A 12,846-nucleotide genomic window follows, 5' to 3' on the forward strand; every position below is an offset into this window, starting at 1 on the left:
CCCTCCTTGGGGCAAAGTATTTCAGAAATATGTAAGACCTCTGGACGACGTTTGTGAGGCAGGGCGTTTGGTAAGCCGGTAGACGTAATCACGTTGCCGCTATGCCGGGTCGTGCGGTGAGCTTCATTTTGCTGTTTCTTCAAAAGAAAGTTTGGATCCAAGTGAGCTAAGGGGTGATAAAAGCTTACTTTCCGGCTTGCTTGTCAAGTTTCCGGAATTGGCAGAGTTTCTGAGCCGGAGGAAAGAGTAATTACCTCTGCGTCATCTGCACGGCTAGCTTCCGCATCGTCCTGATAACAATCATTGTCAATGAGATGTATGAAAAAAGAGCCAAGTGAGTCAAGTTCTACCTCTGGCTCATGGTTATCATCGTCATCGTCAATATTTAACTCGGCAGACTCGGTGTTTTTCTTTTTGGAAGGCTTCTTGTGGGCCTTGGTTTTGACACGAGGCGCTTTGGCTGGTTTATCATGCGGTTTCCTCTTCCAAAATGGGTCATCAGCCTGTTAAGATTGGAAAGATCATAAGAGAATATTAAGAATGAGGATTAAGTAGGAGTTGAGCAGTCCTTATGGCTGGTGGCTTATTGACAGTACAGAAAGGACTAAGTCCGGTTTTGCTGCACTCTTTTACAGGCTCATTCAACAGTTTTTTGGTGGCTTCAGTAACTTCTGCTTCAGTTAATTGAATATCACAATGGCGCTAAGGATCTTTAACATCACCAGTATATTCGCACATTAAGCCGGACCGGCGGCTTAATGGCAAGATGCCCCAAGTCAGCCAACACCAGAAGAAATCGATGCCAGTTAAGCCGTTGGCCATAAAGGCTCTGAGCTTTGAAAACGCAGGTGCATATTTGGCCCGTTCCTTTGAATCAAGCCGTTGGGGAAGTGGATGGTTGTTGTTAATCCGGTGCTCGCGGTAACCCGGCAGAGGACTCTCACCAGTTGGAGAGGTATCTTTAACATAGAACCAAGTCTGGTTCCAATCCTTGGGGTGGCTATGCAGCTTGGCATGAGGAAAACTGACATCTTTCCTCTTCTGAATAATGACTCCACCAAGTTCTTGGCATGGCCCATCAACAAATTTAGTTTGGTGGTTTAAATAATAGAATTCCCTGAACAGATCAACCGTGGGCTCTTCTTGAAGGTAGGCTTCACAGAATACTTGAAAGTTGCAAATATTAGACACGGAGTTGGGTCCGATGTCTTGAGGATGCAGTTGGAGGAAATGAAGTACATCACGGAAAAAATTTGAGCCGGGAGGGCTGAACCCCCGACCCAAGTGATCAGTAAAAACGATTACTTCTCCCTCTTTGGGTTGAGGAGGGACTTCATCACCAGGAGCTCTCCAGTGAATATCCTCCTTCTTGGCTAAGGCGCCAGTGGCAACATAATTGTTCAGTTATTCCTCGGTAACCCGGGATTTGACCCAATTGCAAGAAGTATACGTCTTAGCCATTTCTGAAAAAGAAAATTTTATGTCGGTTTAAGTTCACATGGTTAAGCCGGCTTACGGTTCAAGGACAAATAATAATGAAGCATGACCAGGTATTAAGCTGGAGATTGATATTTCAAGATTACCAAAGAACTAGTGGCGGCTTAAAAGGGGACTAATGATACCTGGCGGGTTACTATTTTTTGAGTTAAGCCGCTTATACCGATGTTGAAAGAACAGATCTGCGGATGAGGAAATGGCGAAGTGTTCGGAAAAACAGTTTTTACATATTGGTGCTGTAATTTTGGATCTACGGCGCGTCAGATAAATGGAAAATATTTAGACCTAAATTACGGTGCTTGAGCAGTTCATAAGATCCAGATCGAGTTTTCGTTTGACATGAGATGCCCAGATAGTGAAAATAAATACTATGAGCACTACCGCGCAGGAAGGATACCAAGCTCAAGTCAAAAAGGAGTGCTACGGCAACGAACGAGGACGAACTGTGATGAACTCTATCGAAACCCTAATGGATCTATATGGAGAGGAAGAAGAAGGACTAACCGAGACTGATTGAGCAGCGGAGGAGCGCGGATGAAATCTGGACCGAACAGGTTGATGCAGCGGCCGTCGTCGGAGCAGAGGTGAAGGTTGACGGTGGCAGCGAAGCTCGCGTGCTAGGGCGTCGTGAGGAAGAAGACAAGACGAAGAGGCACGGGGGGAAGTGAAAGAGACCCCTGACTCTATTTATAAGGCAAATGGATAAGTGACAAGCGCGGGAATCGAGGAGACCAAAAAACAGATATGTGACAATATAGACGCCTCGATTTTCAGAGATTCATTCAAATGAGGAGGTACATTAAAGATTTTGGTTTTGAGTAAAATAAATGACAGGTGACGTCATAGCGGGTTATCATGATTCCAGAGGATGACATCATGGCTTTTCAAAGATTCATTCAAATGAGGAGGTACATTAAAGATTTTGGTTTTGAGTAAAATAAATGACAGGTGACGTCATGGCGGGTTATCATGATTCCAGAGGATGACGTCACGGCGAGTTACAAGTTCTCGTGAAGGTAACGAAGAAGGAATTTTTCTAAGTGTTGAAGGTTGATGTGAACAAGTTCAAATCAACCTGGGGCCTAATGTTGGGGATATAGCTACTGAGTTAACCCACCCAGGAGGGGCCAGGTTAACTCCTGGCGACTTACAAGACAGAGCCCATGAAGGAATCGAAGATGGCGGTTCATAAGGATGACTATGAAGAGCCCAAGGTCCAAAGGCGGCTTAAGGCCCGCAAGTGTAACCGCCATATGTATGTAGCTTGTACTATAAGGAAATTGTAATTAAGTCACCGAGCCGGATACGTTTATGAGCCGGCCGGGACTCTGTAGGCCGCAGGGTGTCAACCCGTGTATATAAGGGGACGACCTGGCAGCGGCTTAGGGGAGAGACAACAACCGAGAACTAGGCCAAGCGTATTCGCTCCCTGGTAATCGAGACATAAGCAATACCACCTCAAACTGGATTAGGCCTTTACCTTCACCGCAAGGGGTCGAACCAGTATAAATTCCTTGTGTCCTTTGTCCCGTTTAACCCCTTTAAGCTAACCTAGTTGTGATGGCTCCACGACTAAGTCCTCACACTAGGACATCTGCCGTGACAATCCCACGACAACCCCTTTATCGCGTTGGGTGCAAGTTGTTTGATTGTTTGTGCAGGTATTCGGTGATTTGTGCGTTGTCTCCTACTGGATTGATACCTTGGTTCTCAAACTGAGGGAAATACTTATCTCTACTTTTCCGCATCACCCTTTCCTCTTCAAGGGAAAACCCAACGCAAGCTCAAGCAGTAGCACGGTGCATCAAGGACATAATTCTTCTATGCAACAATGAGGATAATTCTCAAGTTACGGACCCATTCCGTGTAGTTGCTACCATCATCTTTCAACTTAGCTTTCTCTAGGAACGCATTAAAAGTCAAGGGAACGGTAGCACGGGCCATTGATCTACAACATAGATATGCAAAAACTATCAGGACTAAGTTCATGATAAATTAAGTTCAATTAATCAAATTACTTAAGAACTCCCACTTAGATAGCATCCCTCAAGTCATCTAAATGATACGTGATCCAAATCAAGTAAGCCATGTCCGATCATCACGTGAGATGGAGTAGTCATCAATGGTGAACATCTCTATGTTGATCATATCTACTATATGATTGACGTTCGAGCTTTTTGTCTCTAGTGTTCCGAGGCCATGTTTGTACATGCTAGGCTAGTCAAGTTTAACCCGAGTATTCTGCATGTGCAAAACTGTCTTGCACCCGTTGTATGTGAACGTAGAGTCTATCACACCCGATCATCATGTGGTGTCTCAACACGACGAACTGTCGCAACGGTGCATACTCAGGGAGAACACTTATACCTTGAAATTTAGTGAAGGGATCATCTTATAATGGTACCGCCTTACTAAGCAAAATAAGATGCATAAAAGATAAACATCACATGCAATCAAAATATGTGACATGATATGGCCATCACCATCTTGTGCTTTTGATCTCCATCTCCAAAGCATCATCGTGATCTCCATCGTCACCGGCTTGACACCTTGATCTCCATCGTAGCGTCGTGGTCGTCTCGCCAACTATTGCTTCTACAACCATCGCTAACGCATAGTGATAAAGTAAAGCAATTACATGGCGTTTGCATTTCATACAATAAAGAGAGAACCATAAGCCTCCTGCCGGTTGCCGATAACTTTTACAAAACATGATCATCTCATACAATGACGTATATCACATCATGTCTTGACCATATCACATCACAACATGCCCTGCAAAAACAAGTTAGACGTCATCTACTTTGTTGTTGCAAGTTTTACGTGGCTGCTACGGGCTTCTAGCAAGAACCGTTCTTACCTACGCATCAAAACCACAACGGTGATTTATCAAGTTTGTTGTTTTAACCTTCAACAAGGACCGGCCGCAGTCTAATTCAATTGAACTAAAGTAGGAGAAACAGACACCCACCAGCCACCTTTATGCAAAACTAGTTGCATGTTTGTCGATGGAACCGGTCTCATGAACATGGACATGTAAGGTTGGTCCGGGCCGCTTCATCCAACGATACCGCCGAATCAAAATAAGACATTGGTGGTAAGCAGTATGACAATCACCGCCCACAACTCTTTGTGTTCTACTCGTGCATATCATCTACGCATAGACCTGGCTCTGATACCATTATTGCGAAACGTAGCATGCAATTTCAAAAAAATTCCTACGCTCACGCAAGATCTATCTAGGAGATGCATAGAAACGAGGGGGAGAGTGTGTCTACGTACCCTCGTAGACCGAAAGCGGAAGCATTTGACAACACGGTTGATGTAGTCGAACTTCTTCTAGCTCCGACCGATCAAGCACCGAACGTATGGCACCTCTGAGTTCTGCACACGTTCAGCGCGATGACGTCCCTCACCTTCTTGATCCAACAATGTGTCGGGAAGTAGATGAGTTCCGTCAACACGACGGTGTGGTGACAGTGATGGTGAAGTGATCCGTGCAGGGCTTCGCCTAAGCATCGCGAGAATATGACCAGGGGTGTAAAATATGGAGGGGGCACCGCACAGGGCTAACAATTGATGTTGTGTGTTCTAGGCGGCCCCTCCTCACATATATATAGGTGGGAGGGGGAGGGGAGCAGCAAGGGTGCGCCCCAAGTAGGAGGAATCCTACTTCGGGTCCTCCCCAATTCGCCTCCCCCCTTCCATATTTGCCGGAGGGGGAAAAGGGAAGAGGAAGGAGAGAAGGAAAGGGGGGCCGAACCCCCTCTTTCCCTTCTCCCACTCGGCCTCCTTCCTTGGGGGGGCGCCACCCCTTGTGGGCTGGTGTGCTCCCCTCCTATGGCCCATATGGCCCATATCTTTCCCCCGAGGCTTCCGGTAACCCCCCCCCCCTCCCCGGTACTCCGATAAATACCCGATACTATCCGGAACACTTCCGGTGTCCGAATACTATCATCCTATATATCAATCTTTACCTCTCGACCATTTGGAGACTCCTCATCCTGTCTGTGATCTCATCCGGGACTCCGAACAACATTCGGTCACCAAATCACATAACTCATGTAATATTAAATCGTCATTGAGCGTTAAGCGTTCGGACCCTACAGGTTCGAAAACTATGTAGACATGACCGAGATACCTCTCTGGTCAATAACCAATAGCGAAACCTGGATGCTCATATTGGCTCCTACATATTCTACGAAGATCTTTATCGACCGAATCGTTATGACAACATACGTTATTCCCTTTTGTCATCGATATGTTACTTGCCCGAGATTCGATCGTCGGTATTCACATACCTAGTTCAATCTCGTTACCGGCAAGTCTCTTTACTCGTTCCGTAATACATCATCTTGTAACTAACTCATTAGTCACTTTGCTTGCAAGGCTTCTTATGATGTGCATTATCGAGAGGGCCCAGAGATACCTCTCTGATACTCGGAGTGACAAATCCTAATCTCGATCTATGCCAACCCAACAAACACCTTCGGAGATACCTGTAGAGCATCTTTATAATCACCCAGTTACGTTGTGACGTTTGATAGCACACAAGGTATTCCTACGGTATCCGGGAGTTGCATAATCTCATAGTCGAAGGAATATGTAATTGACATGAAGAAAGCAATAGCAATAAAATTGAACGATCAATATGCTAAGCTAACGGATGGGTCTTGTCCATTCTAATGATGTGATCCCGTTATCAAATGACAACTCATGTCCATGGTTAGGAAACCTTAACCTTCTTTGATCAACGAGCTAGTCAAGTAGAGGCTCACCAGGGACACAGTGTTTGTCTATGTATTCACACATGTATTTGTGTTTCCGATCAATACAATTCTAGCATGAATAATAAACATTTATCATGAATAAGGAAATATAAAATAACAACTTTATTATTGCCTTTAGGGATATTTCCTTCATATCTAGGGAAGGAGAGGCATCGGAGGATAATTTTTACTGCACTAACCATTTTGGGGGATTGGTTAGGTGCGCGTTAGAGGAGTAAAACCGACCGACTTTTTACTCCTCTAACGCCGAATAGGGGATCGGTTAGAAATGCCCTAACGTTCTTATTCGACCGAATGCTCAAATCACAGCTACTCTGCTCAGAATCGAGCTTAGAGCTCTCGAGTGCTTGCAGCATCATTATATACTAGAAGGATTGCTGCGCCGTTTATTTTCTATCAACATTTAAGGAGCTACGATGTTAAACATGTTTTGTAACTTCACATTTGATAAAAAAAACACTAAACACCTACCTCAAACAATATAATTTCTTCAACCCAATCTTGAGATTTTGACCGTAATGTTGAATAGTTGCCCATTATATTCTTTTGTGTTTCTATGGCATCACCAATCAAAAGACAACAGTGGTGAAATAGGTGCAAAAGCAATCACTAATCTCAACTATCACACATGTGGATAAATGCAAAACATAATCATAAGTGAAATGTTTTTACAGTTGGGCCATGCTAGATTGCTACAAAATCATTTTTGAGAGGTCCACAAAACCTTTCTCTTCCTCAAACTACTTCGGCATTTCTCATCATCCTGTCCTCCTCCACCTAGCCAACTGTTCACTGCACTCCCCAATCTCTATTTAAACCTTTGTTTTGTTCATTTATAATATGAGCACTGTCTATGTCATGCATTGAAGAACCCATGACAATCCTCGAATCTCTGTTTTATTCTCTTATCTTCAGAAGATGTATCCGTTTCTCTATAGACACAATACATATATTTGACATTTGACAATGGTCAGATACAAAAACCAATAGATCCAGAATGCTTTCAAAATCTAGGACTAATTTAACAATTAACATAAACATATTTACCTGTCCATCACTTCATGCCTTCAATTTCCGTCGAACAACGCATGACATACACTTGTCTTGAATGCAACCTTCCACAGTACACAAAGTTTTCCACCATGCAGCTAAACATATTCTTGCATAGACACATCATTAAGGGTAACCAGTAAAATGAACCAATTTCAGATAAATTCAAGCCACTATACAAACTCTGTTTTACATGTCATGTCCACACAATTTAATGAATAAAGAATAGGGTCAATAAATACAGACAATTTATTACTATGACGCAAAGTTTCTTCCTTTTGGTTCTCTGGTGGTGGTAGGGCAAACCAATTCTCTGTGCTACCATGTTTCTTTTTTTTTCAGGTGGTGCCATCATGCTTCGAATGAGAGGGTTAGGAATGAGAGCATGTTTAAGATCACTTGCTGGACTTGCAATCACATTTATTTTCTACACTGAACCACTTCACGATGAAACGACAATCACAGGCCCGGATGGGTGGAGCAACAAGATCAAATGTATCATATTTTTCTTTAACTAAACACAAGGTTGTCATTCAGAGTAATGAGGATTTCCCAAAAAGTTACCGCTAGGCTAGATAGTTATTTTGTAGCAATTCTGACAGTCCAACATACAAATCAGAGCAGCCCGAGTCTGTACTGTCAATTACAACATAAAGCAAATAAAATTAATCTGAGTCTATACAGTCTATTACACATACATATTTTTTCATATATAAGCAGACCTAACACTAATAATTATATAAGATCATAATCTGTAGAACCATGAACATACAAATGTGACACTTGCAGATATTCAATTCGCATACTGCAACATTCCGATGTCCATCCAAATCCAAGCATGGCTCCTGTTGATTAATTAGGATCCATTCCGGCGATTAAGTTTCAAGAACAACAATCGATCACATTTATGTTAGTAAACTGAATGATTAAAACCCGTAACGATGATGTTATCTTTGAGTCACAACGTTTATTATGCCCTAGAGACAAAGAAATGTAAGCAAACTTCATATGAAGGACTGATTCTAGGCCGCAATGGCCAATAAAAACAATAAAAAGGACCCAAAAATTAGCAGATCATGCCGATAGGATCCCTCGTGATATCGAAAAAGATCGGTCACTGGAACTGCGTCGGCACCGGTCTCCTCGAGCTCACCATGCCGCTGTTTCTCAATGGGGATATGGGCGTCTCGTGGACCGTGGCCCTCCATTCCTGTCGCCGCACACCAAAAAGAGGAGAGGGGGAACGGGAGGAATACTCACCAGGCCTGCCAGCCGGCGTGACGAACCAACAAGCACGCACCGGCCGGAGCAGCGGCTGACCTAGACCTCCCCCAAGTGCAGCCACAGAAGGCAACCATGCCCAAGAGCTGATAGGCTAGCACCAAATCGCCTCCTCTCACACGAACACCAACCGCCCCAAATCGTGTCCCTTCTCTCCACAAACACACATGAGGACACCAGTGTGACACGCCGGCACTGAAGCCGCAGCAAACCCCAGAGCCAGCGACGGCGAAGCAAATCCCTTCCCAACAGCAGCCGATTTCCTTTCCATACACAGCCCCGCTCCCACGGTCGAACAACACGTGCCCGGCGACCCGCTCCCAGCCGCCACGCCGCAGAAAAGCACCAACCAGAAGAGAAACCCCCCCATCCCAACTCAAAGAAAGCCCAGCCCATACTATACGTTGACCCAAAAGGCCCACACACGACCAGCTCTCTACGACCAAGTCAAAATCGACGCGACCAGCCAAATTCACCGCCGAATCGCTCCTGGGGCTTTCTACCCAGGGAGCTTAGTGAATTAGTAGATAGATATGCAATAATGAGCCACATAAGGAGTACAAGAATGTAAGACCTCTGTAGTTGCATCGATAGAAAAAATGGATCTGGCAAATTATGTACTTCATTCATGGATTTGAATTCCTTCTCTTATCCATCAAGGAAGAAAATGGATCTCATAAAATCAACCTCTCATTTGGGCAACTTCATTTATTATGACATACAGAAATGATGGGCAAATACAATAAAACACTCTAACATTGTTTAAAAAAAACACTCTGAAATTTCCTGTCAGGATGAAGATCCAATTTGAACTAGGAATTAGTACAGCAATAGAGCAATTAGCAATTAATTTAGTTTACACTAAGTAAGCAGATTATATTTTCCCCAGTGGATATTTTTATATTGTCTATACTGCATAACAGCTGCAAACCACAGTGAAAGTTTGCAATAACTTATCAAGCATCATCTCAATAGCTTTTTGTTTTGCCTTCTGAGACCCACATGGCTGCCCAAATTTCATCCAATTGCAGAATACAGAGAGATTTCTTCAGCTACATTTCACCACTGACCCCATGGGCAACTAGCTGATGAAGACCGTGAGCACCTGCCACTTAAACCGATCGTGCTGTTAATTCTCCCATTTTGGGCTGGAATATTGAATAGGAGAATTTGTTATATAAAGAGGTGAAGCCTGATATTTTTTGCACAAAAGGTGAAGCCTGATCACACATGCAAAATAAGGTCCACTTAGGCATCATAAAACAACACAGACTGTGATGCATACCTTCCGAGAGTAGACTGCTCCATAAAGGATGATAGCCTTCAAGTAACATGCGAAAACCACCTAGTGTATACTAATTCCATACTTTCAGGGCTGTGCACCCCATACCATTTGAAGATGCTAACATCCTGTCATCTTTCTCTTCTGAGTTTACTTCTGCATCTGGAATAATCTGTGGAAACAAGTGATCAACAGTCCTCTAGTAAATTCTTCTGATATAGGATCCTGAATTCCACCATAGCAGAACAACAGACCATGCCATCTTACATTTGTTCCAGAAAAGTAACATGAATTAACAAGGGACAAAGTACCGGCAAGCTGCATGGCCGGCATTTCTGTACTGTTTTCCAGTGTAATGGTCCAGGATGTTGATGTTTTAATTGATGAAAGCTCCAATAATTTGTTGTGTTAAGTCTCTTGGTGACAGATATTACAGCATGACATCTTAATAAAAAAAAGGGAAAACTTTGTTTTTGCCACTCTGGTTTTTGCCCACTTTGCTTATGCCACTCTAGAATTTGACATCTCACTTTTGCCACTCTTAGCTTTTGACAATACATCACAAATGCCATTCCATGGCAAAAATGATAATTTTTCATTTCACTTTTGCCACTCTTAGCTTTTGCGATGTATCACAATTGCCACTTTGAGAATTTTGCTTTTGCCACAGAATGGCAAAAGTGATGTATTGTCGAAAGCTAAGAGTGGCAAAAGTGAAATGTCAAATTCTAGAGTGGCATAAGCAAAGTGGGCAAAAGCTAGAGTGGCAAAAACAAAGTTTTCCCTAAAAATAATCAACTAGAAGACCCTCGAAATCTCATTCTTCTCCCTGGCAATTTTCCCCAAATTAACTGCTCACAAGCCAAACAACAATCATGGCAGCATGAAACATCAATTGTCAGCTTCATGACTAACCATCGATTTCCATATGATCATATCCCTCATGAACATCCCATAATCCTCCCATTCGAAATTCAAACTTACGTAGCTTCATCCATCCTGGACCGAGCATTATGAGGTCATACAGGCTGATTCCATTGCAATTCCTGAGTACAAGTTCTTCCAACGATCCATTCAAGCCTAGATACTCCAGCCACTCGGTACTGCCTACTTTCTCACAGTTTATAAGGTGGAGGGAAGACAGACTCTTGCAACCAACTGCGACCGAGAGAAGTCCACTAGAAGTTATTTCAGTTGCAGAGTTCAGCCTGAGGGAAGTCAATTTCTCGCTGTAGCATAGATAACCAAGACCGGTGTCATCGATTTGTGAACAGAAACTTAGTGTGAGATCGGTTAGAGAGGGACAGCAAGATATAATCACAAAGAAGTCATGGTTGTCCAACTGATCCCCGTGGGAAGGTGTCCAGCCAGCGTAATCGATCTCTACTTTCCACAAATTGGGGAACCGGGAGAAGAGTGACACCAAAGCTTCAGTGGCAAGGCAAAGGCCACAACCAACCCGGATGGACCCTTTTTGCTCAGCCTGGATGGCGAAGAGACGCTTCGAGACAAGGGAAAGAGAATTCAAGTCACTTCTTTTGGTAACCCTCTTGATGATCTCTGCCAGCAGTGCCTCCGGGAGATCCTCCATCGAGTGCTAGTTGGGATTGGGTATCCAGAATGCTGGACTAAAACATAAACTATAATGAGATCAAAATGAAGCATATGAAGATAATTTACCCACATTAGAGATAATTTTGAACCCCCTTCAGTATCAATTGTTAATTGGTGTGTTCATCAAATTGCTGAGCAAAGAAAGAATCTACTAAACGCATCATCAACAATAAGCTGAATTCAGTACTTGCTGACTTCGCATCTTGTATAGAAATTATAATGAGATCAAAATGAAGCATATGAAGATAACCTAATCACATTAGAGATAATTCATATGATGATGAAAACCTAAACCCTCTTCAGTATCAGTCGATGAAAACCTAAACCTTCTTCGGCAAACAAGAAAGAAGCTACTGGACGCATCATCAACAATAAGCTAAATTCAGTAGTACTTGCTTACTTCGCAGCTTGCACATCCGATTTACGACATTAACGGAACAACAATGTAACTAGAGGGTCGAATTAACCTTAGCTACTGATAATACTGGTTTCCTTGTCGCCTGTATCGATCAAGAACCGAACCGGAAAGGGAGGGCACACAACGAAATCGAATCCGTACGTACCACGAACCAACCAGCGGAAATATGCCGATTGAGAAGAACGGGACAGAAATGGTGGCCGCCGTGGATGGGCCGGGGGAGGAGGGCTCCGTCTCCGGGCGAATTTGAAGGGCGAGTCCCAGACTGATTCCGATTGAGGAGAACCCTGAAACCCTAGCCTTCCCGAGCGAGCGCAAGGGGACGAGATATTTTGCAGAGGGTGAAGAACGCAGGAGGCAGTGTTCTTCGCGATGGAGAGATCTGTGTGCTTCTGTGTAATTTCGTTTTCTTTGCATTGCAGGCAGAGTCCGGAGGGCGCTGGCGCCGGCCGACCGGCCAGGATCCAGAACGGTGCTCTCTTGAGCCGTTCGATCTGGCCTCTCGCAGCCGTCAGATCAGCACCTAACATCTCCCGCATGCAAAACGCAACGCCCTCCTTCTCCCTTACGGCAGTTGTCTAAGGGCGCCGTCTGCTCGTCGCTCCCGCGGCCTCCCACCGCCCCCCGCTTGCATCACCATGTGTTACTGGCTGGAAATGATTAGCCCCATGATGCTAACAGCATGGCTCGACATGATGGGATAATTATTCCTGAAGTTAAGTTATAACTAGGAGATGTTGGATATGCATGTCAGTCGTGTTCTTTTATCCTTCAAGAAAATCAAGTACCATCTTAATGAGTTTTCTTATAGGAATTATCCTAGGACTGACGCCACTAAAGAATAGATTTAAGATCCTGGATGAGAGGACATTCCACCATTTCCAAACCCAAGTTTGCTCTTGCATGTTGCATTC

At 43.9% G+C, this 12,846-nt stretch overlaps 1 long non-coding RNA gene across 2 annotated transcripts; it reads right to left on the bottom strand.

Annotated features, from left to right (window-relative positions):
* Nucleotides 1-7,525: 7,525 nt before the first annotated feature.
* Nucleotides 7,526-12,360, bottom strand: LOC123119873 (uncharacterized). 2 transcript variants are annotated; one of them, XR_006459042.1, is made up of 4 exons: nt 12,078-12,360; nt 9,904-11,528; nt 8,598-9,723; nt 7,526-8,182 (listed from the first exon to the last, which is right to left on the bottom strand). It is a non-coding gene; the product is annotated as an uncharacterized lncRNA (long non-coding RNA). The 2 variants fall into 2 exon arrangements; XR_006459041.1 differs by lacking the exon at nt 7,526-8,182 and having other exon boundaries at nt 9,293-9,729; nt 12,078-12,354.
* Between the last annotated feature and the right edge of the window lie 486 nt (nt 12,361-12,846).

This window comes from Triticum aestivum, chromosome 5D, assembly GCF_018294505.1.
Source record: "Triticum aestivum cultivar Chinese Spring chromosome 5D, IWGSC CS RefSeq v2.1, whole genome shotgun sequence".
NCBI classification, from domain to species: Eukaryota; Viridiplantae; Streptophyta; class Magnoliopsida; order Poales; family Poaceae; genus Triticum; species Triticum aestivum.